General features: G+C 37.2%; 1 protein-coding gene and 1 pseudogene across 1 annotated transcript in view; one reads left to right on the top strand and one right to left on the bottom strand.

Moving 5' to 3' along the window:
• Nucleotides 1-24,015, top strand: part of Dach2 (dachshund family transcription factor 2) — a 526,586-nt gene that overhangs the window by 31,438 nt on the left and 471,133 nt on the right. The gene's annotated exons all lie outside the window — the stretch shown is intronic.
• LOC115030218 (U6atac minor spliceosomal RNA) lies at nucleotides 4,252-4,361 on the bottom strand (annotated as a pseudogene).

Here is a 24,015-nt window from a genome sequence, read left to right as displayed (position 1 = left end):
GACAGCTATATCAGGGTCCTTTTAGCAAAATCTTGCTGGTGTATGCAATAGTGTCTGCGTTTGGTGGCTGATTATGGGATGGATCCCCGGGTGGGGCAGTTTGTGGATGGTCCATCCTTTCATCACAGCTCCAAACTTTGTCTTTGTAACTCCTTCCATGGGTGTTTTGTTCCCAATTCTAAGAAGGGGCAAAGTGTCCACACTTTGGTCTTCGTTCTTCTTGAGTTTCATGTGTTTTGCAAATTGTATCTTGGGTATTCTAAGTTTCTGGGCTAATAGCCACTTACCAGTAAGTGCATATCATGTGAGTTCTTTTGTGATTGGGTTACCTCACTCAGGATGATGCCCTCCAGGTCCATCCATTTGCCTAGGAATTTCATAAATTCATTCTTTTTAATAGCTGAGTGGTACTCCATTGTGTAAATGTACCCCATTTTCTGTATCCATTCCTCTGTTGAGGGGCATCTGGGTTCTTTCCAGCTTCTGGCTATTATAAATAAGGCTGCTATGAACATAGTGGAGCATGTGTTCTTATTACCAGTTGGAACATCTTATGGATATATGCCCAGGAGAGGTATTGCGGGATCCTCCGGTAGTACTATGCCCAGTTTTCTGAGGAACCGCCAGACTGATTTCCAGAGTGGTTGTACAAGCTTGCAATCCTACCAACAATGGAGGAGTGTTCCTCTTTCTCCACATCCTCGCCAGCATCTGCTGTCACCTGAATTTTTGATCTTAGCCATTCTGACTGGTGTGAGTTGAAATCTCAGGGTAGTTTTGATTTGCATTTCTCTGATGATTAAGTATGTTTAACATTTTTTTCTAGTGCTTCTCAGCCATTCAATATTCCTCAGTTGAAAATTCTTTGTTTAGCTCTGTGCCCCATTTTTTAATCGGGTTATTTGATTTTCTCGAGTCCATCTGCTTGAGTTCTTTATATATATTGCTTATTAATCCCCTGTCTGATTTTGGATTGGTAATGATCCTTTCCCAATTTGTTGGTGGCCTTCATGTCTTATTGACAGTGCCTTTTGCCTTACAGAAGCTTTGCAATTTTATAAGGTCCCATTGTGACAATGTTTTCAAAACATCAATATGATATTTTTACCCCTCCTTCCACTAGGCTATAGGCTGCTTATGGTTAGAAACCACATCGTATTCTATTATCCAAATTTTTGTGTACTAAACATGATGAGATGGTAGACCCTGATGCAGCTACATGAAATCAAAATGATTAGGACCAATTATTTGGGATAGAGGCAGTAACATGCCAAAAGTTCACAACTAGCTGGTTTATTTAGTCATTTTCAGGTTAGCCAGGATTATATAGCTAAATCCTGTATTCAGAAAACAGTCTCAAAATTTGCAAGAATGTATACTTTCTTAAAAAGGAGTAGGGAATTGAAATAGCAGAAGTTGTTGATTAATTGTGATTGTCAACTTGACAGGCTCTATAAATCAGTAGGAGACAAGCTTCCACGCATGTCCATGCTTGTAAGAAATTATTTAGATTAAGTTAATCTTTGGGCAAGTATATGAGAATGATGATTTCTATTACATTAAATGAAATAGGAACATGTGGTGCAAGAGTCGGGGCCAACAATCTCTTGCCTTGGAAACTGGACTGCATTAAAAAAAAAACTAGGTTAGCACCAGCATTTACCATTCTCTGCTTTCTGACTTTGGATACTAACTATGTGACCAGGTGCCTCAGGCTACTACTGCCGCAAAGACTTTACTACTATGTACTATACACTTAAACAGGGATCTTAAATTTATCTTTTTTTTCTCTTGTTGCTTTTCTCAGGGTGTCTTGCCACAAAATGAGAGAAGTAGTTAATACACGAGTATATTCAAGAGCCAGAGTCATAGGAACAATAGAGAAAGTGCCATGGGAGTGGAGAGGGTGAAGTTAATGAACTTCCACCATTTCCCAGAGGTGATCATTTTAGAATGTGATTTTGAACCAAAGTTAGGATGACAGGGGATCCTGAATAGGGATTAAGAGCCCAAAGAAAATGCACACACATAGATATATTTTTTGTGTTCTGAAGAGACTGTGCAAGTTGCCATTATTAGGATATAATTTAGATACAAGGTGAACTGCCTATAAAAGGACTTAGAGAAAATATTATCTGAAGAAATATTGGAAGAAAAAGGAGACTAGATTATCTAAAAGGCTAATGTGATGCTCTGAGGAAAAAATGCTTGGAACTTTACAATGCCAATAGAATGAAGAAAGGTTTGTTTTAAAGTGGTATTGAAATGATTTAATGATTGAGTGTAAAACGTAAGAGGCCCCCTCTGGGTAAAGAAGATGAACATTTTTAGTGATTCTAGTGCCTTGTGCCTATTTGGAAGTCATTTAATTTTTGTCTAATTGTATTATTGGATTGATTAAATCTTTTCACTAGAGAAAGATATTCATATTATTATCATAAAAATCAGTTTTTTTTCTTTTTTCTAGTTTGCCACTTCAGTACATTTTAAGAGTGCTAAATTCACTGCGAAATGAAGGTGGGAGTGGGTTGGTTGGTGGGGGAGCTCATCATAGAGGCAGGGGGAGGGGGATGGCATGGGGGTCTTTTGGGGGGAAACTGGGAAGGAAGATATCATTTGAAATGTAAATTAATAAAAAAATTCTCTAAGGGCAAGCAAACAATTCTATTTTTCTTTTCTTTACTTTTTATTTTTATTTTTTGGAGGTTGAGCAGTTTATCAAGACATGGTTTATCTGTGTAACCCTGGCTATTCTGGAACTTGGTTTACAGACTGAACTGGATTCAGACACAGAGACTTGCCGCCTGCCTCTGCCTCCAAAGTGCTGGGATTGAAGGTGTGCACCACCATTGTGCCCAGTAACAATTCTATTTTTCAAGCAAAAGCATAGCAATTTTTTAGACTGGCTTTTTTTTTGTCACTGAGGACAGAAGAAAATAGGTTTTGCTATTTAAAAATACTGCTATCATTTTTTAAAATAAAGTCAACCTTTTAATATAGCCCACTAGAGAGACAGGGGCAAACAGATTTATAATTTTTTAATTGGATATTTTATTTGTTTATATTTCAAATGTTATCCCCTTTCCCTGTTTCCGCTCCCCTCTGCAAACTGCCTATCCCATTCCCCACTAACACTGCTTCTATGAGGGTGCTCCACCACCCACCCATCCACTCCTGCCTCACCACTCTAGCATTTCTCTACACTGGAGCATCAAGCCTTCACAGGACCAAGGGCCTCTCCTCCCACTGAAGCCAGATAAGGCTTTTTCAGATTCTTCAGTCCTTCCCCTAACTCCTCCATTGGGGTCCCTGTGCTCTGTCTGATGGTTGGCTGCAAGCATCCACATTTGTATTGGTCAGGATCTGGCTGAGCCTCTCATGAGACAGTTGTATCAGGCTCCTGTCAAGAAGAACTTCTTGGCATCAACAATAGTGAGTTTGATGTCTGCATGTGGAATGGATCCCCAGGTGGGGCAGTCTCTGGATGGCCTTTCCTTCAGTCTTTGCTTCACTCTTTGTCCTTGTATTTCCTTTAGACAAGGGAAATTCTGGGTTAAAATTTTGGAGATGGGTGGGTAGCCCCTTCCCTCATGTGGGGGCATGCCTAACCTCTGGATATTATCTTGACAGGTTCTCCCTCTCCTTTGTGGTATATTTCAACTAATGTCATCCCCATGGGGTCCTGGGAGGCTCTTGCTTTCCTGGCATCTGGGACTTTCTAGTGGCTACCCCCAGTTACCCATCCCCCATTGAACACACTTCTGTTCAATTTCCTGACCCTTTGTACATCTCCTCCATCTGACCACACACCCGATTTTGTCCCTCTTTTCCCCCTCTTCCTCCTTTCTTCCTCCAAAGTCCCTCCCACCCTCTACTTCCCTTGATAATATTTTTCACCTTCTAAGTATCACTGAAGCATCCACTCTTTGGTCTTCCTTCCTCTTGAGCTTCATGTGGTCTGTGAGTTGTAGCATGGGTATTCCATGCTCTTTGCCTAATATCCACTTGTGGGTGCCCTTGCATTTGGAGCATAGATGTTCAGAACTGAGAGTTCATATTGTTAGATTTTTTCCTTTGATAGTTATGAAGTGGCCTTCCTTATCTTTTTTGATAACTGTTAGTTGAAAGTTGATTTTATTTGATATTAGAATGGCTACTCCAGCTTGTTTCTTGGAACCATTTGCTTGGAAAATTGTTTTCCAGCCTTTTACTCTGAGGTAGTGTCTGTCTTTGTTACTGAGATGTATTTTCCATATGCAGTGGCTAGATGCCATGAAGAAGGTGGCAATGCCTAAACAGTATGTGTGTTGTTAGGCCCAAGGGTAAGTAAAGTGCTTACCTTTTCTCCTTTCATACAACACCATATTTACATTCTTTTTTAAAAATATTTTTATTAGGTATTTTCCTCATTTACATTTCCAATGCTATCCCAAAAGTCCCCCATACCCTCCCCCCCACTCCCCTACCCACCCACTCCCACTTTTTGGTCCTGGCATTCCCCTGTACTGGGGCATATAAAGTTTGTAAGTCTAATGGGCCTCTCTTTCCAGTGATGGCCGACTAGGCCATCTTTTGGTACATATGCAGCTAGAGTCAAGAGCTCTGGGGTACTGGTTAGTTCATAATGTTGTTCCACCTATAGGGTTGCAGATCCCTTTAGCTCCTTGGATACTTTCTCTAGCTCCGCCATTGGGGGCCCTGTGATCCATCCAATAGCTGACTGTGAGCCAGATTTACATTCTTAATGAATAGATTCTGTTTACACAACAGTTTGTGTAATAATTGTGTAATTATTTTTTTCAAGAAGTTCTCTGAAATTGCCAGAAAATAATATATCCATATTGTAGTGGAAGTCTTAAAGTCAAGTGCATACATTTCAGCAAAGGAAAGATCACTTGCTATGTTCACTGTTTTATTTTTAAGAACCTAGAAGCATGTCTTCAACAGATATTGCAAAAGTCTCTGTTGAATTTATTCTTCTACAGTTGACCTATTCTAAATCTAAACCTTGGTTGCTGCTTTTCTAAAATTGGAAGTATATTACCATTATCTATGTTGATCCTATTGTGCAATAGTATAGTAAAACTTGTTTCTAGAACCTCATAAAAACTGAGTGCTGGGCATCACTCCACAAGCTTTTCTCTTCATCTCTTTCCCTCTTCTGTCCTCTGCATCTGAGAAATACTATTTAACTATTGATTTGTATGAAATGATTTTTTCATATTTCACATAAGTAAAATCAAGTATTCAATTCTTTTGTTGTTCTACCTATTTCATTTAAAATGATGTTTTGTTTTGTTTTGTTTTGTTTTGTTTTGTTTTGTTTTGTTGTTTTTGGAGACTGGGTTTCTCAGTGTAGTCTTGGCTGTCCTAGAACTCACTTTGTAGACCAGGCTGGCCTCAAACTTAGAAATCCACCTGCCTTTGTCTCCCGAGTGCTGGGATTAAAAGTGTGCGCCACCACGCCCGGCAGAATGATATATTTTTTAAATCAAGTAATTGAATTATAGTTAATATGACATATACCTTTTTAGAGTGGCACAAGACTAATGAATTTAGAATGAGTTGTTTCAATAGGCTTAAAGTATTGAAAAACAGCAAAATGACACCCAGAAAGTTTTCATCTTGACAATGTTTAATTTATGGAAAATTTCATATGATTGTTATTGCTTGTTAGGATCAATTCTAGGGCCTTGGAAATCCTAAGTATTTATCTTCTGAGCAATAATTTATCCCTATGTAGTAAAATTTTAAAGCAAAATAAATCCAGAAACATTTCTCACATTAAATCAAGACAGAATACTATTAATGGGGGTGGTGGTAATCTTCCTAATATCCTCACTCTAATAATAGATAACTCAAAATTATTAAATATACTTAGAAAATATATCCCCATGCTTTGTTTTACTGGTTTTTAAAAATGATACATCCATTTATGGGTAAGAAAGTTGAAGCTGTGTACAACCACTCTGGAAATCAGTCTGGCGGTTCCTCAGAAAATTGGACATAGTACTACCGGAGGATCCAGCAATACCTCTCCTGGGCATATATCCAGAAGATGTCCCAACCGGTAAGAAGGACACATGCTCCACTATGTTCATAGCAGCCCTATTTATAATAGCCAGAAGCTGGAAAGAACCCAGATGTCCCTCAACAGAGGAATGGATACAGAAATTATGGTACATCTACACAATGGAGTACTACTCACCTATTAAAAAGAATGAATTTATGAAATTCCTAGCCAAATGGTTGGACCTGGAGGGCATCATCTTGAGTAAGGTAACACAATCACAAAGGAACTCACACAATATGTATTCACTGATAAGTGGATATTAGCCCAAAACTTAGGATATCCAAGATATAAGATACAATTAGCTAAACGCATGAAACTCAAGAAGAATGAAGACCAAAATGTGGACACTGTGCCCCTTCTTAGAATTGGGAACAAAACACCCATGGAAGGAGTTACAGAGACAAAGTTTGGAGCTGTGATGAAAGGATGGACCATCTAGAGACTGCCGTATCCAGGGATCCATCCCATAATCAGCTTCTAAACGCTGACACCATTGCATACACTAGCAAGATTTTGCTGAAAGGACCCAAAGATAGCTGTCTCTTGTGAGACTATGCAGGGGCCTAGCAAACACAGGAGTGGATGCTCACAGTCAGCTGTTGGATGTATCACAGGGCTCCCAATGGAGAAGCTAGAGAAAGTACCCAAGGAGCTAAAGGGATCTGCAACCCTATAGTTGGAACAACATTATGAACTAACCAGTACCCCGGAGCTCTTGTCTCTAGCTCATATGTATCGAAAGATGGCCTATTCGGCCATCACTGGAAAGAGAGGCCCATTGGACTTGCAAACTTTATATGCCCCAATATAGGGGAATGCCAGGGCCAAAAGAATGGGAATGGGTGGGTAGGGAAGTGGGGGGCGCTATGGGGGACCTTTGGGATAGCATTGGAAATGTAATTGAGGAAAATATGTAATAAAAAATATTAAAAATTAAAAACAAAAAAAACCCAAACAAACAAAAAAAGAAAGTTGAAGCTGAAGAAAATAAGTTGAGTTACCCAGGGCTGCATAGTAGTTAAGAGTTGTGTTCTATTTCTATAAAGTATATGTCTTCAGGCACACACCATAGAAAACAAGTTTTGAGAGTTTTACAAGATTTCTTTCCTTCTTTAAAATGAGAGACATTTCACTTTCAGTCTGTATATACTCAATTCAATATCTTTCCCCCACTTAATCTGGCCAATGGGAATTTCCCTGTCAGTTTATACTTCTTTCTGTACTGGGCTTTTCTTTGTTTCTCAGGTTGGTATCCTGCCCTCTTAGACTCTATCAGTTAGGCCTCTGTATAGCTGAGACTGAGGGCCAGTAGCTGGGAGTTGAGGTATGCACCCAGATGCTCAATTCTACATTGCATCCTTTTTTTTTTTTTGGTTTTTTGAGACAGGGTTTCTCTTTATAGCTCTGGCTGTCCTGGAGCTCACTTTATAGACCAGGCTGGCCTCGAACTCAGAAATCCGCCTGCCTCTGCCTCCCGAGTGCTGGGATTAAAGGCGTGCGCCACCACGCCCAGCTCTACATTGCATCTTATCTATACTTCTGCTTTTGTTACCAAGAAGGAGCACTCAGCCTTTGTGTAATACTTTGTATCACATTATTTAGTACTGGTGGCAGAATTTTTTAGTAGATGTATTACATCTATAAGTTGCCAGTTTAATAGTAACAAATCTGTTTTGGCTGCTTCATTGAACAGGTGTATTCTAAAATATTTGAATACTGAAATATTGATTCTTAGAGTTTTATTACCCACACCATCATGACATGGGACAGTAAGGAATCTGGAATGTTAAAGTCAATATCAAACCAGTATTTGCAAATAAAGCTACTGTTCATTATGTGCTTCTGTAAATATAATGATAAAGCATATGATTTGGTTTTGCTAATGTTAAACAAGGGGGCATATTGAAGGTAGATATGTGACTTAAAAGAACTAGATTTTTCCTTTAATGGTTTTCTTACAAACTTAGAAAAGAAACAAAAATATTCATTTCACAAAACATATAGTTTTTAGATAAAATGATCTATTTAAGATTTTATTTTGTTTTCATATAAAGCACTTTCAATTATTTTGTAGAAGTCTTATAACTTACTGTGTTTGCTTCAGGCTAAAGAAACACACACACCTCAGGCCTGTCTACAGGGCACTTCTCTAGGGCCATTTTCCCAATTGAGGTTCCCACCATGAAAAATCCTCCAGTGTCAAGTTTTCATAAAGCTAGCCAGGACAATTTCTTTGTGGTAAAAATATTTATGATAAAAAGGTCATCACCCTTTATACTAGATCTGAATATGTATATCATACTGTTTCTTGCTTGGAAATAGGACTTTTTTTTTTTAACTTCGAGTACTTTTGTTGGGTTTTGATAGTATGGTTTCTTATCTCTATCTATTTGTGGGTTGGTATTCCTGGCCAAGCAGTGTATTTGTATAGAATTTTGAACTGCTATCAGAGAATATATTTTGTTATCGTGGCGTTATCAATAAAACTGGCGAAATGGCTTGTGTTAAGAATGGAGGATCAGGGTTCATGAATTATATTATTAGTTTCATCATAAACTTCCCATTTGACTTTTAACATCTAACTTCATACCTATTGTTCTTGAATTTACCTTCTGTAAAGTGTTATAATATTTAACTACCTCATACAGAATGTTATGAAGCTTAGCTTTCCATTTTTGAGAGTCTCAAATACAAAGGACCATAATAGTTATTAGCATTACTTTATTCTGACTGGCATATTTGTGGGCAGTTTTAGCACAGCATGTATAAATAAATGAGGGCAGTTCAGTTTCTTTTCTGTAGTGTGTAGTTACTTCGTTTTGTCTGCCTTTTCCTCTTATTTCACAGGAAATATTCTTGAAGTGCTTACTTTTATAAATGTGAGACTGTCATATAGGATGTGGAGATTTGTTTATTTTGACTGTATTCTTTAGACAGCTAAGATTGAGAAGATATGTTTTGGAGGAAAGATTTCCTAATATGTCCTTTAATAAACGACAACTTTCATAACATGTACAAATAGAGATAGTAAACTTGGTGATCTCATCTAGCCTACTGGGGAAAAAAAACCCGTTTATACCAAGTGTGTTTCTTTCTTTTTTGGTTTTTTTTTTTTTTTTTTGGTTTTTTTTTTGTTTTTTTTTTTTGTTTTTTTCGAGACAGGGTTTCTCTGTGTAGCCCTGGCTGTCCTGGCACTCACTTTGTAGACCAGGCTGGCCTCGAACTCAGAAATCCGCCTGCCTCTGCCTCCCGAGTGCTGGGATTAAAGGCGTGAGCCACCACACCCGGCTCCAAGTGTGTTTCTTTTTGGTTTATTCTTTTAAGTAAAAGCTGTTGACCAAAGTGGTTTTTATTATGTGATCATCTAGAGTGTTAAGTGAAGGCGAAAGTCAAACTTTTATTTTCAAATATCTGGCTTCTTGTGATCTACCACATCTTTCATAGGCAAATTTATGTTTCTCAAAATATTCCTATTGTTGGTACTCTACCACAGAGTCCTCAGAAAATACTTGCATAATTTCTATACAAGGCAGATTACACAGGCATCCTTAAAGTCTGAACTTTGAATGTGGTTTTTCTTTCTCCTTTCCACCTGAATGTGTGGCAAAGAGGCTTGTGGACAAGGCAGGCATTCTACCCTCTGGGCATCATGGACCAACAACTCAATACGTTAGGCTAATATTCCAAAATCCAATTTACTCAAACGTTGGCCTCTGAGAGCAGGCGGATCAGTATACAATAATGACAGAGGGATAGATAAAGAATTTTCGTTGAGGCAAAAACTATTGCAATTTTGAATGAATGCTCAGAAGATGATCTCAGCATTCATAATCCATTGCATGCTTTTTAGTTTTGTGGTTATAAAAAAAAAACAAAAGAAGTTAGCAGTGTTTAATTCAAATGTTATTGTGACATAAGGAAATACACTTACTTAGATGCTAGAATTAAGTTCCATGAAAATTGTGGCATTAATTTAATAAACCCCTCTTGAACCCACATAATTATCCTCATTATAGGCAGTGCAAGTTAGTGGCGATCACTGCACAAAGCCATCCAAAATTTTACTGAGTGGAGTAATACAGTTGCTAGTTGTGCTTTTCTTCACAATATTACTTCACTGTGAACACAAAAAGTCTAATAATGTCAATTTTGTTTAAAAAATGTGATTACTATTAACCTTTTAAAATCATATGTATATAATGTATATATGTATGATATCTCATTTTTTACATGGGAGTAGTGGGTGGGTAGGTAGAAGAGCACCCTCTTAGAGGTTAAGAGGAAGGGTTTGGGATGGGGTGTCAGGAAGGGGGACAACATTTGAAATGTAAATAAATAAAATAATAAAAATATGTGTGTGTAGGTGTGTTTATGCACATATGCGCATTAAATACTGGTGTGTACGTTTAAGGGTACATGTATGAAGGACAACAACCTCTGGGGCTAGCTAATCCTTGCCTTCTACCTTGTTTGAGATAAGCATATCTTCTTTGTTTGCAGCTGCGTGCAGTTTCAAGGGAATCTTCTGTTTCTGCCTCCTGTCTTGTCATAGGAACACTATGTAGTAGATGCATTCTACTGGATTTGAAATCAGGTCCTTTTCCTTGGATGGCAGGAGCTTTACCCAGAGAGCCATCACCCCAGTCCACCATTAACATTTTTCTTGAATTGCATATTAAGCAGTAGTTACAAAAGCTATTTTGGATTAAAATACAAGTATGTTAACTGCTCCCCTCCAGTGTCTTCTGTTTCCCTGTATATTCATATAAAACCTGAAGGACAAGTGACAGCCTTAACCTTAGGAATGCTGTTTACCTTCTTTAAGATAGGGTCTGTTATTGGCCTGGAGCTCTACAATTAAGTTAGAGAGGTCCAACCTGTGAGCCACTGGGATCTCTCTCTCTCTCTCTCTCTCTCTCTCTCTCTCTCTCTCTCTCTCTCTCTCTCTCTCTCTCTCTCTCGCTAGAATGACAAGTGCCACTCCACTCTGTCTGGAATTTCTACATGGGTCCTGGGCTTAATATCAGGTTCTTCTGCTTAAGAGGCAGGAACCTTACTGACAGAACCATTCCAAACTCTGAATGCATGGATTTTTCTGTTAACATATATGTTACCTTCCAGTACAAGTTTCACACTTCTTTTTTAACAAGCCATAATTTATCACGAAAAAAAAAATCTCAAAAATCAAAAGAATGTGTTACTAGTAGAATCATGTAAAGACTTGTGTTCTTTAAACATCTAACAATACATCAGTAGAGAATTGAGTTGAAAGTACATAAAAGACAGGAAATCCTGACATCAGCTCAAAAGTTTTTTTCCTGACTTAATTAACAAAGCTTTAAATGGCTACTAGTATTCCACCTGCAATCAAGGGTAATAAACCTTCACTGCAGAAGTCAAATTCTAGGGAAAAAGTTGGAAGCTCACACTTACACCATAAAACCTTGTTTATTGCAACCATTAGTCTTCTAAGATATGCCCCACAATGGGATTTGGTAAAGCCATTACAAGGTACCGTATGAGTTCCATTTGCCTACAGTAAATAGAATGTCAGAAGTGTCAGGGGGAAATAAATATCGGGCTGGTTAAAAGGGAGCAGAGATGGCTCAAAGCATCATTGAGAGGATTGATTTATCTGGCGTGCTGTAATGACTGCAGATGTGGATCTGTTATTCTAGATGAGCAATGAATTTGATGAGCTGATAACACAGGGCCAGAGAGGCCTGGTTTTAATTACTGATGAGGAATTTATTTGTGAAGCACTGTGATTTACTGAAGGTTTGTTCTGTTATTGACAGGTGACCTTGGAGCTTTCCTCTCCTGATGAATCCCCAAAAAGGAGCTTTTAAAAGAAATAATCAAACAAAAAGTATTTTATCTTTACTTAGAATACAATGAAGTCATTCGAGAGACATTGTTAGAGTTGAAGCTACATTCTTGCTCACATAAAAAGTGTGCTGCTTTGGTTGTTTTCTGCTTGCAATTGAATGCTGATTTGTACTCCTAAGTATAGATTATATTTTTCCTCTTAAGCCAACCTTACGTCTCTGACTAGATGTGTCATTTATCAGTCTCCTTTTGAGAACTGTATGAACTTTTGGGGCAGATCTGGATGGAGATTTGGGATGTCTAACACTGTTGCTTCATTAAGTTATAGCTAATTTGTGTAATATGAATTCGGAGTCATAGGGGACTTCGTGGCTCAAACACAGCTCCCTTTTCTTGTTTTTATGAATGATATAGAATATCTAAATCAAAGAACACAGTGTCAAAAGACCAGTATTCATTTGCATTCATTTGTATTTACTCTGTAACTCCTTTTTTATATGTTTCGGAATTGCCTCAAGTTATCAAAATGATAATTTTGAATATTTGTAATTCCATTAATACAGCTTTTTATCATGGCTGAGTAGAGTTGGTAAGGCAAGTCCTTGTTTTTTTTTTTTAATTTAAATAATACATGTAGACTTTGTTTTGCAATGTAAATTCAAAAGAGAGTTTCTAATTAACACTTGCCTATTTTATTTCAATTGGCTGCTGAGACACGTGATGCAGACTTTTGTGGCAACCACACTAATGTCTGTATGTGCACACTGTTAAGAGTTAATAGCAAAAAGAATTGACCCTGTCCAGTTTATGGATACAGTTTATGTTTACAAGGTATTAAAGTCACTAAAGTAAGAAAACATCTGGACTTCAAAAGTTGTGAAAAAAATAGATGCATTGCATTGGATGGTATTAATGTGCACTGAATTTCTACATGCTTATTTGGCAAAAGCCAGGGATCCCGTCAGTTTTGAGAGAGTCAACAGATTTTCTTTTGTAGCTCTTACACTTTCTTGCAATTCTTTCTTACGTTGTTTTTGTTTCTAAGGAGCTACCAAGCAGTGACCCTGCACTTTCTTTGTGAGAACTGTAATGCTTTCTGCAAAATTATACAATCTCGTATGCTGGAAACCACAAAACTGTTTATGATAAAAATACTGTTTTTGCATTTCATGCATGTAATAATTGATTATTTTATTTGCAGTAATATTTTATTAATTTGCATCTTGAGTAGTTTAGACTAAGAAAATTATTTAACAAATATGAGTGTTTTATAATGAATTTATAATTTAATTAGCTTTAATCGTATTATTTTAAGATGTATCCAATATATATTTATAAGTTGTGGTATTTTTGATGCATGAAACTAGTTGATTCTTTTTAAACTTGAAGCCTAAAAGTCATTCTATAATAACAAATTATTTTCTTTTTATGGTTTTATAGTTTTAGTCTGAAAATATTCTTTTCCTTTCTCACATTTACAAATGTAAACTATGTATAGATTCTCATATAGTCTTATTAACTGGAAGCTTTACTTCTCATATTACTGACCTTGGGTAAGTTATGATCCAATAAACTACTGTCAAATATGTTTCTAATACAGTAGCAAACTTCTATCAATCACAGTTCAAAGATATTTATTTTGCCAATTTTAAAGCATGTTACTTGATAGATCATGGATGAAATTAATTTTCATATCAAAACTTTTACCTAGCAGACACAGAAGCAGCACTGCTCTCAAGGCATGTGGCTTATTTAATACATCCTTTAGACCCTTGAGGCCAATCTCCTAACAGAATTCTATTACTGATTTTTAAAAGAAATTCAAAGAGGAAAATTTAGTACAAAAAGGTATAATATAATGCTTCCAACTTACTTGATGCCTGAGATTTACCAAGTAAATTAGTAACAGTGTTATACACACCAGTTCACTCTCTTGTAGTGATATAGAGGGTCCAAAATTGTGTATTTTATGTAGCAAATATCCCATGACCCTACTAGTATTTGTATGGGTGTACCCATCAGTAAAAATAAATTTGATTTCAAAAATTGAAAAAGTTTATCTAGCGAAGGAATTGACACGAGCGAAAGTCCATTGGTAGTTAAAAAATAAAGGGGATTAAGTTGAAGAATGAGATTGCTCGGCAATATGCTTGCCACACATGCATAAGAACCTATGTATAACACCAGCACATAAATAAAATACAGGAAGAACAATGCCATGTATTGGAAATTATAGAGGAAGGAGATATGAGAGGATCCTTGGTGTTCACTGACAAACTAGTCTTGCCAAATTGGTGAGCTCCAGGTTCAAAGAGAAATCTCCCTCAAAAACTGAGATGGAAATTGATAGAGGAAATTATTTGATATTGATATTGATGCCTGGCTTCCATAAGCACACACACACGTGTGTGTGTGTGTGTGTGTGTGTGTGTGTGTGTGTGTGTGTGTGATATGCATGTACTTGTGCACACACACACACAGTAATACACAAAAGACACACAAACACACATACTCACACAAATACACAATATACCCCCCACACTGTGCACATATGTAAAAGAGTACACACACACACACACACACACACACACACACATGTTAAAATACATTTAGTTTTTAATTGATACATAAACACATAAGAAGTTACATGGTAAAATCATTCCAATGTGAAAATTGTTTTTCTCTCTCTGGATAGGTATAAATGACATCAGTTTTCAACCTATACCCTTGTGGCTAGGTATTCCTTCTTTTCTTCCTTCCTTCCTTCTTTTCTTCCTTCCTTCTTTTCTTCCTTCCTCTTTTCTTCCTTCTTTTCTTCCTTCCTTCCTTCCTTCCTTCCTTCCTTCCTTCCTTCCTTCCTTCCTTCCTTCCTTCCTTCCTTCCTTCTATAGCAAAATAAAATATGAGAAAAACACAATTACATCAAAGTTGGACAAGACAAGCTTACTGAAACAAAATAATCCAAGAGAAGGCATACAATCATAGCCCCACTTGTTCAAGCACTGGGGAATCCGATAGAAACACTAAACTGGAAACCATAAGTGCAGAGGATCTGGTGCAGCCCCAGGCAGGCCCTGTGCATGCTGCCTCATAGTTTTTGTGAGGTCATTATGAGCTTTGCTTACGTTTATTTAGAGGACCTCGTTTTCTTGGTATTTTTCATTCCTTCTTGTGCTTACACTCTCTTTGGCTCCTTTTCCATAGGGTGTGGCTTCCCTGAGCCTGAGGGGAAGGATTTGATAGATACATCCTATTTAAGGCTGAGTGTTCGAACATCTCTTACTGTGTAATATCTGGCCATGGCTTTCTATATTTCTTTCCATCTACTGCAAAAGAAAGCATCTCTGGTGATGGATGAACAAGACACTAATCTATGAGTACAGCAGAATATCATTAGGAGTCTTTTTTATCACCACGTGATTTAGACCAGTAGTATTTGATTTCACCCTACTTCCCTGGGCTATCTGGTCAGGTATGGGTTCAATTTCATGTTCTCGTCCTTAAGTCAAATCAGATATTAATTACTCCCATAAGCTTTATGACACCACTCCCTAGCATTATTTATAGGCAGAATACCATTGTAGATCAAAGGGTTTGTGGCTGGATTGGCATTTACACCTCTCTTTTCATAGCAAGCTGAGTACCTTCCTTCCTATACCAAAGATACCAGAACACAGAAAAAAAGGCTCGTTGTAGGCACTAGCTCTACTTCTCCAAGTTCAATGAGTTGTGTGGGTGATGTGTTAAGTAATGACTTGCTGTCAGTTTATGGAGAGAAAATTATAGACTTGGCAACAACTTGAATTGTTCAGAGAGTCCTATGTGACCACTTTGGCCAATAACTCAATTACATGTAACCCAATCCCCATATTGGAATCTTTATTTGGTTACAAGAGATGGCCAGTTAGAACTTTGTCTCCCCTATCATTTAGAGATTTCATTTAGATCACCTTAATGAACATGTGTATATTTTAGGCAATTTCTACAGTATTAGGTTTTCTTATTACTCCTTAAATGTCCCTTGGTTTTAGATGCCATTCCCTGTATTCCATCCATAAACTTCTCTCCCCTTCCATGTAATCTAATTCCAGCCCCCCAATAAATATCTGTCTTGTCTATTTCCCTTTTATAATGAGATGTGTTCCTTCTAGTCCTTTACTCTTCCTACCCTCTGTGGTTCTATGTACTATAGTTTGGCTTTCATTGACTTAATTGCTATACCCATCTATAAGGATATTTATACCATATTTGTCTTTCTGAGTCTAGGTTATCTCACTCAGGATGATTTTTCCAGTTCCATCCATTTGTCTGCAAATTGTATGATGTAATTTTTAAAAGCTCAGTAAATTGTGTAAACAAACCGAATATTTTTTATCCATTCTTCTGTTGAGGGACATATAGGTTGTTTTCAATTTCAGGCTCAAGAGATGGCTCAGCTGTTAAAGGCTAGGCTCACAACATCTCTGGGTCTATAGATTATAGCTTAGTTATCATTTACATCATAGCTAATATTCATATATAAGCAAATACATGCATATTTGTTTTTCTGGGTACCTCACTCAGGATTATTTTTTCTAGTTCTATCCACTTGCCCTCAAGTTTAATTTTAGTGGTTGAGTAATACTTGATTGTGTGAATGTATCACATTTTCTTTTATCAGCTCATCTGTTGAGGGGCACCTAGGCTGTTTACAATTTTTGGCTATGATTTAGAAAGGAGAAATGAGCATAGTTAAGCAAGTGTTCCTGTGGTAGGATGAAGTGTCCTTTGGGTAAATAGCCAAGAACACTATAGCTGTTTTTTTGAGGTAGGTCAATTCTCATCATCTTGATGAACTGCCTCACTAGTTTCCATAAAGGCTGTATGAGTTTGTACTCCTACGAGCAATTCTTACTCCACATTTCACCAACACTAGCTGTCACTTGTTTGGTTGATCTTATCCATACTGACCAGTGTAAAATGAATTCTCAAAGCGATTTTGAATTGTATTTCCCTGATGGGTAAGGATGCTGAACTTTTCTTTGTTTCTCAGCCATTTGTTTTTCCTCTAGTGAGAATTTTTGTTTATCTCTGTACCCTATTTTTAAATTGAGTTCTTTGTTTTCTTGATATTTAGTGTCTTGTGTTCTTTATATATTTTGGATATTAGTCCCCTATTGGCTGAGTGGTTGGTAAAACATTTTCCCATTCCATAGGCTGATGATTTGTCTGAATGAAGTTGCTTTTCAGTTTCATGAGGTCCTATTAAAGATTTTCTAATCATTTGGTTTTCTTCCTTTCCTCACCCTTCCATTCCCATTCCTTCCTACCTCTTCCTTCTCTCCTTTTCTTCTTTCCTTCCATTCTCTCAAACTCTCTCTCTGTTTTGTCCTCTTTCTATGTTTTATTATGTCTTTATGTAGCCAAGATGGATCTGGAACTTTTGATTCCCCTTTTTCAATATTCATACTCTTACCCATTGTGCTGCTATTACAGACAGGTGGCACCCTGGCCTACTTCTTTTCATTCCATTTCCAAATATATATAGTGGTAGTGGCAGACTATCTTCTGTATGTTGGATTACATAACATCAAAAATTGGTGAAAATTTGATTTTAATTCATTCTTGATTCTTTTGAATTTCCTATAGCCTTTGAAAAAGATTCAGAATCCTTTTTTACATTCACCTTTTGTGTCATTTTAATGTTCCATTTCTCTTTTACTTTCTGAATCATCTGTGGGGCCTATTGTATCCCACACCTAAATCAAAACAAAAGTTTGTCCTTCATTTTCTATTATTCTTTTTCAATTCACTGTCCTGAAACATTTGTTATTAAGCATCACCATTTCAGAAATTAACTACAAACCACAGAAACAATGACTTTTTTCTTTAGCTCACTCACTGCTTCATTAGCATTTCCTCCAGATTTCTCACACTGAAGTTAAAGTATTCTTTAATACAGAGTTCATACTTGTACATTTTGACTGCATATAAAATAAATATATCCTTTCAAATTTTTGTATAATGTCTCTGTGGTTCCTATTTAAAAATCTTAAAATTTTCATTTAGTTGAATTTGGATTCCATTTGTGAGTATTTACTTTATTTTACTCAGATTTTTCTTTCAATGTTTTAAAAACTATGTTTTCCCTTTGTCCTTCCCCTTGCCTAGTTTCTATTTTTGGCCAGTTCCCATCATACCCCTAGCATGTTTCAATAGCTTTCTAGCTCTTTTATATGTATTATTATGATTTATTACTTACATTGCTTTTGGATAAACATTTCAAAATTTGCATACAATGCTATTGTTAACAAACTCTAATGAACCCTGTTCTTCCTCTCAGGTTGCTCTTAATATCAAGTTTGAAACTGCTGAACATTCAGTGTTTTGTTGATTACTTTGTACTTATAAAGAATCATTTGACCTTCAGAATATTGATTCTCATAGCTTTGGGTAGAACAAATGGGCTTGGGTTTCATTAATCAATATTTTCAGTTTCATATAGTAGAAGGAGAATAAAACAGGTTAGTTGGTCAAATAAATTGGACAAATTAGAGCTTTCTATGGTTTATTTAAATGACAAAATCTAGAACAAAAATACTCTCTTTATATAAAACCATTTAGAAATAACTTGTTCTTTCCATGGAAAAAGATATATAGTGAAGTTCAGATAATTTAATAATTAGCCATGAATGCATTCATATTCAGTTGATTATAATATCATGTTCTCAAACTTGATTATAATATCATGTTCTTAAACTTTATACAAAAGTTGTTTGTTAAGACCAAGTCTCAGTAGAGTTAAAGGCTTATGTATTTCTATACATTATCTTGGTTTCTCTAAAATCATATTCTTAATTTATCCTTTCCTGTTTCATCTCATTTGACAAGTAATGATTGCATATACTTATTAGTTATAATGTGATACTTGGTATATGTGTTTTTTGAAGCTTCAATCAAGCTATACCTTTACTAAATTATTTTTGAAGTAGGAAAAATGAATTCCATTATTTTTAAATATGTTAAACATACTACACTATTGTTACCTGTGTTGCTTTAGTCTCTCTTTTTATTTGATTGTAGCACCTCAAAAATACTCCTGGAGTCCCTCATATACATGTATTTTTCAGATAAAATTCAACTGATAGCATATGATAGTACAAAACTCTTTCAGTACTTTCATAAATACAATGATAAGAAAGGATTCTCAGGGTCAGTAGTTAGAGAGACATTGGTTTTAAATGCCCTGTCGACTGTTTAATGAAGGTGATAATTCTTTTCAGTTTTTCTATTTTATTTATTCATTGACAATTTAATATATATACATATGTTGTGTACATATACATATATTATATAATATACATATTATGATCCTGTCCACCTGTAATTTCCCCAATTCCAGCTCTCTCAACCCTCTTCCACTACATTCTAACTCCTTCAAAACTGTAATTTATCTTCTTTTTTTCTTTTTTTTCTTTTTATTAGATATTTTCTTCATTTACATTTCAAATGCTATCCCTGTTCCTAGTTTCCTCTTTGAAAGTCCCCTATACCCTCCCCCCGCCCTGCTCCCCAACCCACCCTCTCCTGCTTCTTGGTCCTGGCATTCCCCTGTACTGGGGCATATGATCTTTGCAAGACCAAGGGCCTCTCCTCCCATTGATGGCCTACTGGGCCATCCTCTGTACATATGCAACTAGAGACACAAGCTCTGGAGGATACTGGTTAGTTAATATTGTTGTTTTAGCTCCTTGAGTACTTTCTCTAGCTCCTCCATTGGGGGCCCTGTGCTCCATCCAATAGATGACTATGAGCGTCCACTTTTTTTTTTTATTACATATTTTCCTCAATTACATTTCCAATGCTATCCCAAAAGTCCCCCATAGCGCCTATGAGCGTCCACTTTTTTTTTTATTACATATTTTCCTCAATTACATTTCCAATGCTATCCCAAAAGTCCCCCATAGCGCCCCCCCACTTCCCTACCCACCCATTCCCATTCTTTTGGCCCTGGCATTCCCCTATATTGGGGCATATAAAGTTTGCAAGTCCAATGGGCCTCTCTTTCCAGTGATGGCCGAATAGGCCATCTTTCGATACATATGAGCTAGAGACAAGAGCTCCGGGGTACTGGTTAGTTCATAATGTTGTTCCAACTATAGGGTTGCAGATCCCTTTAGCTCCTTGGGTACTTTCTCGAGCTTCTCGATTGGGAGCACTGTGATACATCCAATAGCTGACTGTGAGCATCCACTCCTGTGTTTGCTAGGCCCCTGCATAGTCTCACAAGAGACAGCTATCTTTGGGTCCTTTCAGCAAAATCTTGCTAGTGTATGCAATGGTGTCCTCATTTAGAAGCTGATTATGGGATGGATCCCTGGATACGGCAGTCTCTAGATGGTCCATCCTTTCATCACAGCTCCAAGCTTTGTCTCTGTAACTCCTTCCATGGGTGTTTTGTTCCCAATTCTAAGAAGGGGCACAGTGTCCACATTTTGGTCTTCATTCTTCTTGAGTTTCATGCGTTTAGCTAATTGTATCTTATATCTTGGATATCCTAAGTTTTGGGCTAATATCCACTTATCAGTGAATACATATTGTGTGAGTTCCTTTGAGATTGTGTTACCTCACTCAAGATGATGCTCTCCAGGTCCATCCATTTGGCTAGGAATTTCATAAATTCATTCTTTTTAATAGGTGAGTAGTACTCCATTGTGTAGATGTACCATAATTTCTGTATCCATTCCTCTGTTGAGGGACATCTGGGTTCTTTCCAGCTTCTGGCTATTATAAATAGGGCTGCTATGAACATAGTGGAGCATGTGTCCTTCTTACCGGTTGGGACATCTTCTGGATATATGCCCAGGAGAGGTATTGCTGGATCCTCCGGTAGTACTATGTCCAATTTTCTGAGGAACCGCCAGACTGATTTCCAGAGTGGTTGTACAAGCTTGCAATCCCACCAAGAGTGGAGGAGTGTTCCTCTTTCTCCACATCCTCGCCAGCATCTGCTGTCACCTGAATTTTTGATCTTAGCCATTCTGACTGGTGTGAGGTGGAATCTCAGGGTTGTTTTATTTGCATTTCCCTGATGATTAAGGATGTTGAACATTTTTTCAGGTGCTTCTCTGCCATTTGGTATTCTTCAGGTGAGAATTCTTTGTTCAGTTCTGAGCCCCATTTTTTAATGGGGTTATTTGACTTTCTGGAGTCCACCTTCTTGAGTTCCTTATATATATTGGATATTAGTCCCTTATCTGATTTAGGATAGGTAAAGATCCTTTCCCAATCTGTTGGTGGTTTTTTTGTCTTATTGATGGTGTCTTTTGCCTTGCAGAAGCTTTGCAGTTTCATGAGGTCCCACTTGTCAATTCTCGATCTTACAGCACAAGCCATTGCTGTTCTATTCAAGAATTTTTCCCCTGTGCCCATATCTTCAAGGCTTTTCCCCACTTTCTTTTCTATAAGTTTCAGTGTCTCTGGTTTTATGTGAAGTTCCTTGATCCACTTAGACTTGACCTTAGTACAAGGAGATAGGAATGGATCGATTCGCATTCTTCTACATGAAAACAACCAGTTGTGCCAGCACCATTTGGTGAAAATGCTGTCTTTCTTCCACTGGATGTTTTTAGCTCCCTTGTCGAAGATCAAGTGACCATAGGTGTGTGGGTTCATGTCTGGGTCTTCAATTCTATTCCATTGGTCTATTTGTCTGTCACTATACCAGTACCACGCCGTTTTTATCACAATTGCTCTGTAGTAAAGCTTCAGGTCCAGCATGGTGATTCCACCAGAGGTTCTTTTATCCTTGAGAAGAGTTTTTGCTATCCTAGGTTTTTTGTTATTCCAGATGAATTTGCAGATTGCACTTTCTAATTCGTTGAAGAATTGATTTGGAATTTTGATGGGGATTGCATTGAATCTGTAGATTGCTTTTGGCAAGATAGCCATTTTTAAAATGTTGATCCTGCCAATCCATGAGCATGGGAGATCTTTCCATCTTCTGAGATCTTCTAGAATTTCTTTCTTCAGAGACTTGAAGTTTTTATTATACAGATCTTTCACTTCCTTAGTTAGAGTCACGCCAAGATATTTTATATTATTTGTGACTATTGAGAAGGGTGTTGTTTCCCTAATTTCTTTCTCAGCCTGTTTATTGTTTGTGTAGAGAAAGGCCATTGATTTGTTTGAGTTAATTTTATATCCAGCTACTTCACCGAAGCTGTTTATCAGGCTTAGGAGTTCTCTGGTGGAATTTTTAGGGTCACTTATATATACTATCATATCATCTGCAAAAAGTGATATTTTGACTTCATCTTTTCCAATTTGTATCCCTTTGATCTCCTTTTGTTGTCGAATTGCTCTGGCTAGGACTTCAAGTACAATGTTGAATAGGTATGGAGAAAGTGGACAGCCTTGTCTAGTCCCTGATTTTAGAGGGATTGCTTCAAGCTTCTCACCATTTACTTTGATGTTAGCTACTGGTTTGCTGTAGATTGCTTTTATCATGTTTAGGTATGGGCCTTGAATTCCTGATCTTTCCAAGACTTTTATCATGAATGGGTGTTGGATCTTGTCAAATGCTTTTTCTGCATCTAACGAGATGACCATGTGGTTTTTGTCTTTGAGTTTGTTTATATACTGGATTACGTTGATGGATTTCCATATATTGAACTATCCCTGCATCCCTGGGATGAAACCTACTTGGTCAGGATGGATGATTGTTTTGATGTGTTCTTGGATTCGGTTAGCAAGAACTTTATTGAGGATTTTTGCATCAATATTCATAAGGGATATTGGTCTGAAGTTTTCTATCTTTGTTGGGTCTTTTTGTGGTTTAGGTATCAGAGTAATTGTGGCTTCATAGAATGAGTTGGGTAGAGTACCTTCTGTTTCTATTTTGTGGAATAGTTTGTGAAGAACTGGGATTAGATCTTCTTTGAAGGTCTGATAGAACTCTGCACTAAACCCATCTGGTCCTGGGGTTTTTTTGGTTGGGAGACTATTAATGACTGCTTCTATTTCTTTGGGGGATATAGGGTTGTTTAGATCATTAACCCGATCTTGGTTCAACTTTGGTACCTGGTACCTGTCTAGGAACTTCTCCATTTCATCCAGGTTCTCCAGTTTTGTTGAGTATAGCCTTTGGTAGAAGGATCTGATGGTGTTTTGGATGTCTTCAGGATCTGTTGTTATGTCTCCTTTTTCATTTCTGATTTTGTTAATTAGAATGCTTTCCCTGTGCCCTCTAGTGAGTCTGGCTAAGGGTTTATCTATCTTGTTGATTTTCTCAAAGAACCAGCTCCTTGATTGGTTGATTCTTTGAATAGTTCTACTTGTTTCCACTTGATTGATTTCGCCCCTGAGTTTGATTATTTCCTGCCGTCTACTCCTTTTGGGTGAATTTGCTTCCTTTTGTTCTAGTGCTTTTAGGTGTGTTGTCAAGCTGCTAATGTGTGCTCTTTCTAGTTTCTTTTTGGAGGCACTCAGAGGTATGAGTTTTCCTCTTAGAAATGCTTTCATTGCGTCCCATAAGTTTGGGTATGTTGTGGCTTCATTTTCATTGAACTCTAAAAAGTCCTTAATTTCTTTCTTTATTCCTTCCTTGACCAAGGTATCATTGAGAAGAGTGTTGTTCAGTTTCCACGTGAAGGTTGGCTTTCTATTATTTATTTTGTTATTGAAGATCAGCCTTAGTCCATGGTGATCTCATAGGATGCATGGGACAATTTCAATATTTTTGTATCTGTTGAGTTCTGTTTTGTGCCCAATTACGTGGTCAATTTTCGAGAAGGTACCATGAGGAGCTGAGAAGAAGGTATATCCTTTTGTTTTAGGGTAAAATGTTCTGTAGATATCTGCCAGATCCATTTGATCCATAACTTCTGTTAGTTTCACTGTGTCCCTGTTTAGTTTCTGTTTCCATGATCTGTCCATTGGTGAAAGTGGTGTGTTGAAGTCTCCCACTATTATTGTATGAGGTGCAATGTGTGCTTTGAGATTTGCTAAAGTTTCTTTAATGAATGAGGCTGCCTTTGTATTTGGAGCATAGATATTCAGGATTGATAGTTCCTCTTGGAGGATTTTACCTTTGATGAGTATGAAGTGCCCCTCCCTGTCTTTTTTGATGACTT

Source organism: Mus caroli, unplaced genomic scaffold, assembly GCF_978045245.1.
Source record: "Mus caroli unplaced genomic scaffold, Mus_caroli_1 scaffold_5, whole genome shotgun sequence".
Lineage (NCBI taxonomy): Eukaryota > Metazoa > Chordata > Mammalia > Rodentia > Muridae > Mus > Mus caroli.
Note: the sequence above shows the minus strand (reverse complement) of the source record. Positions and strands in the feature narration are given on the sequence as shown.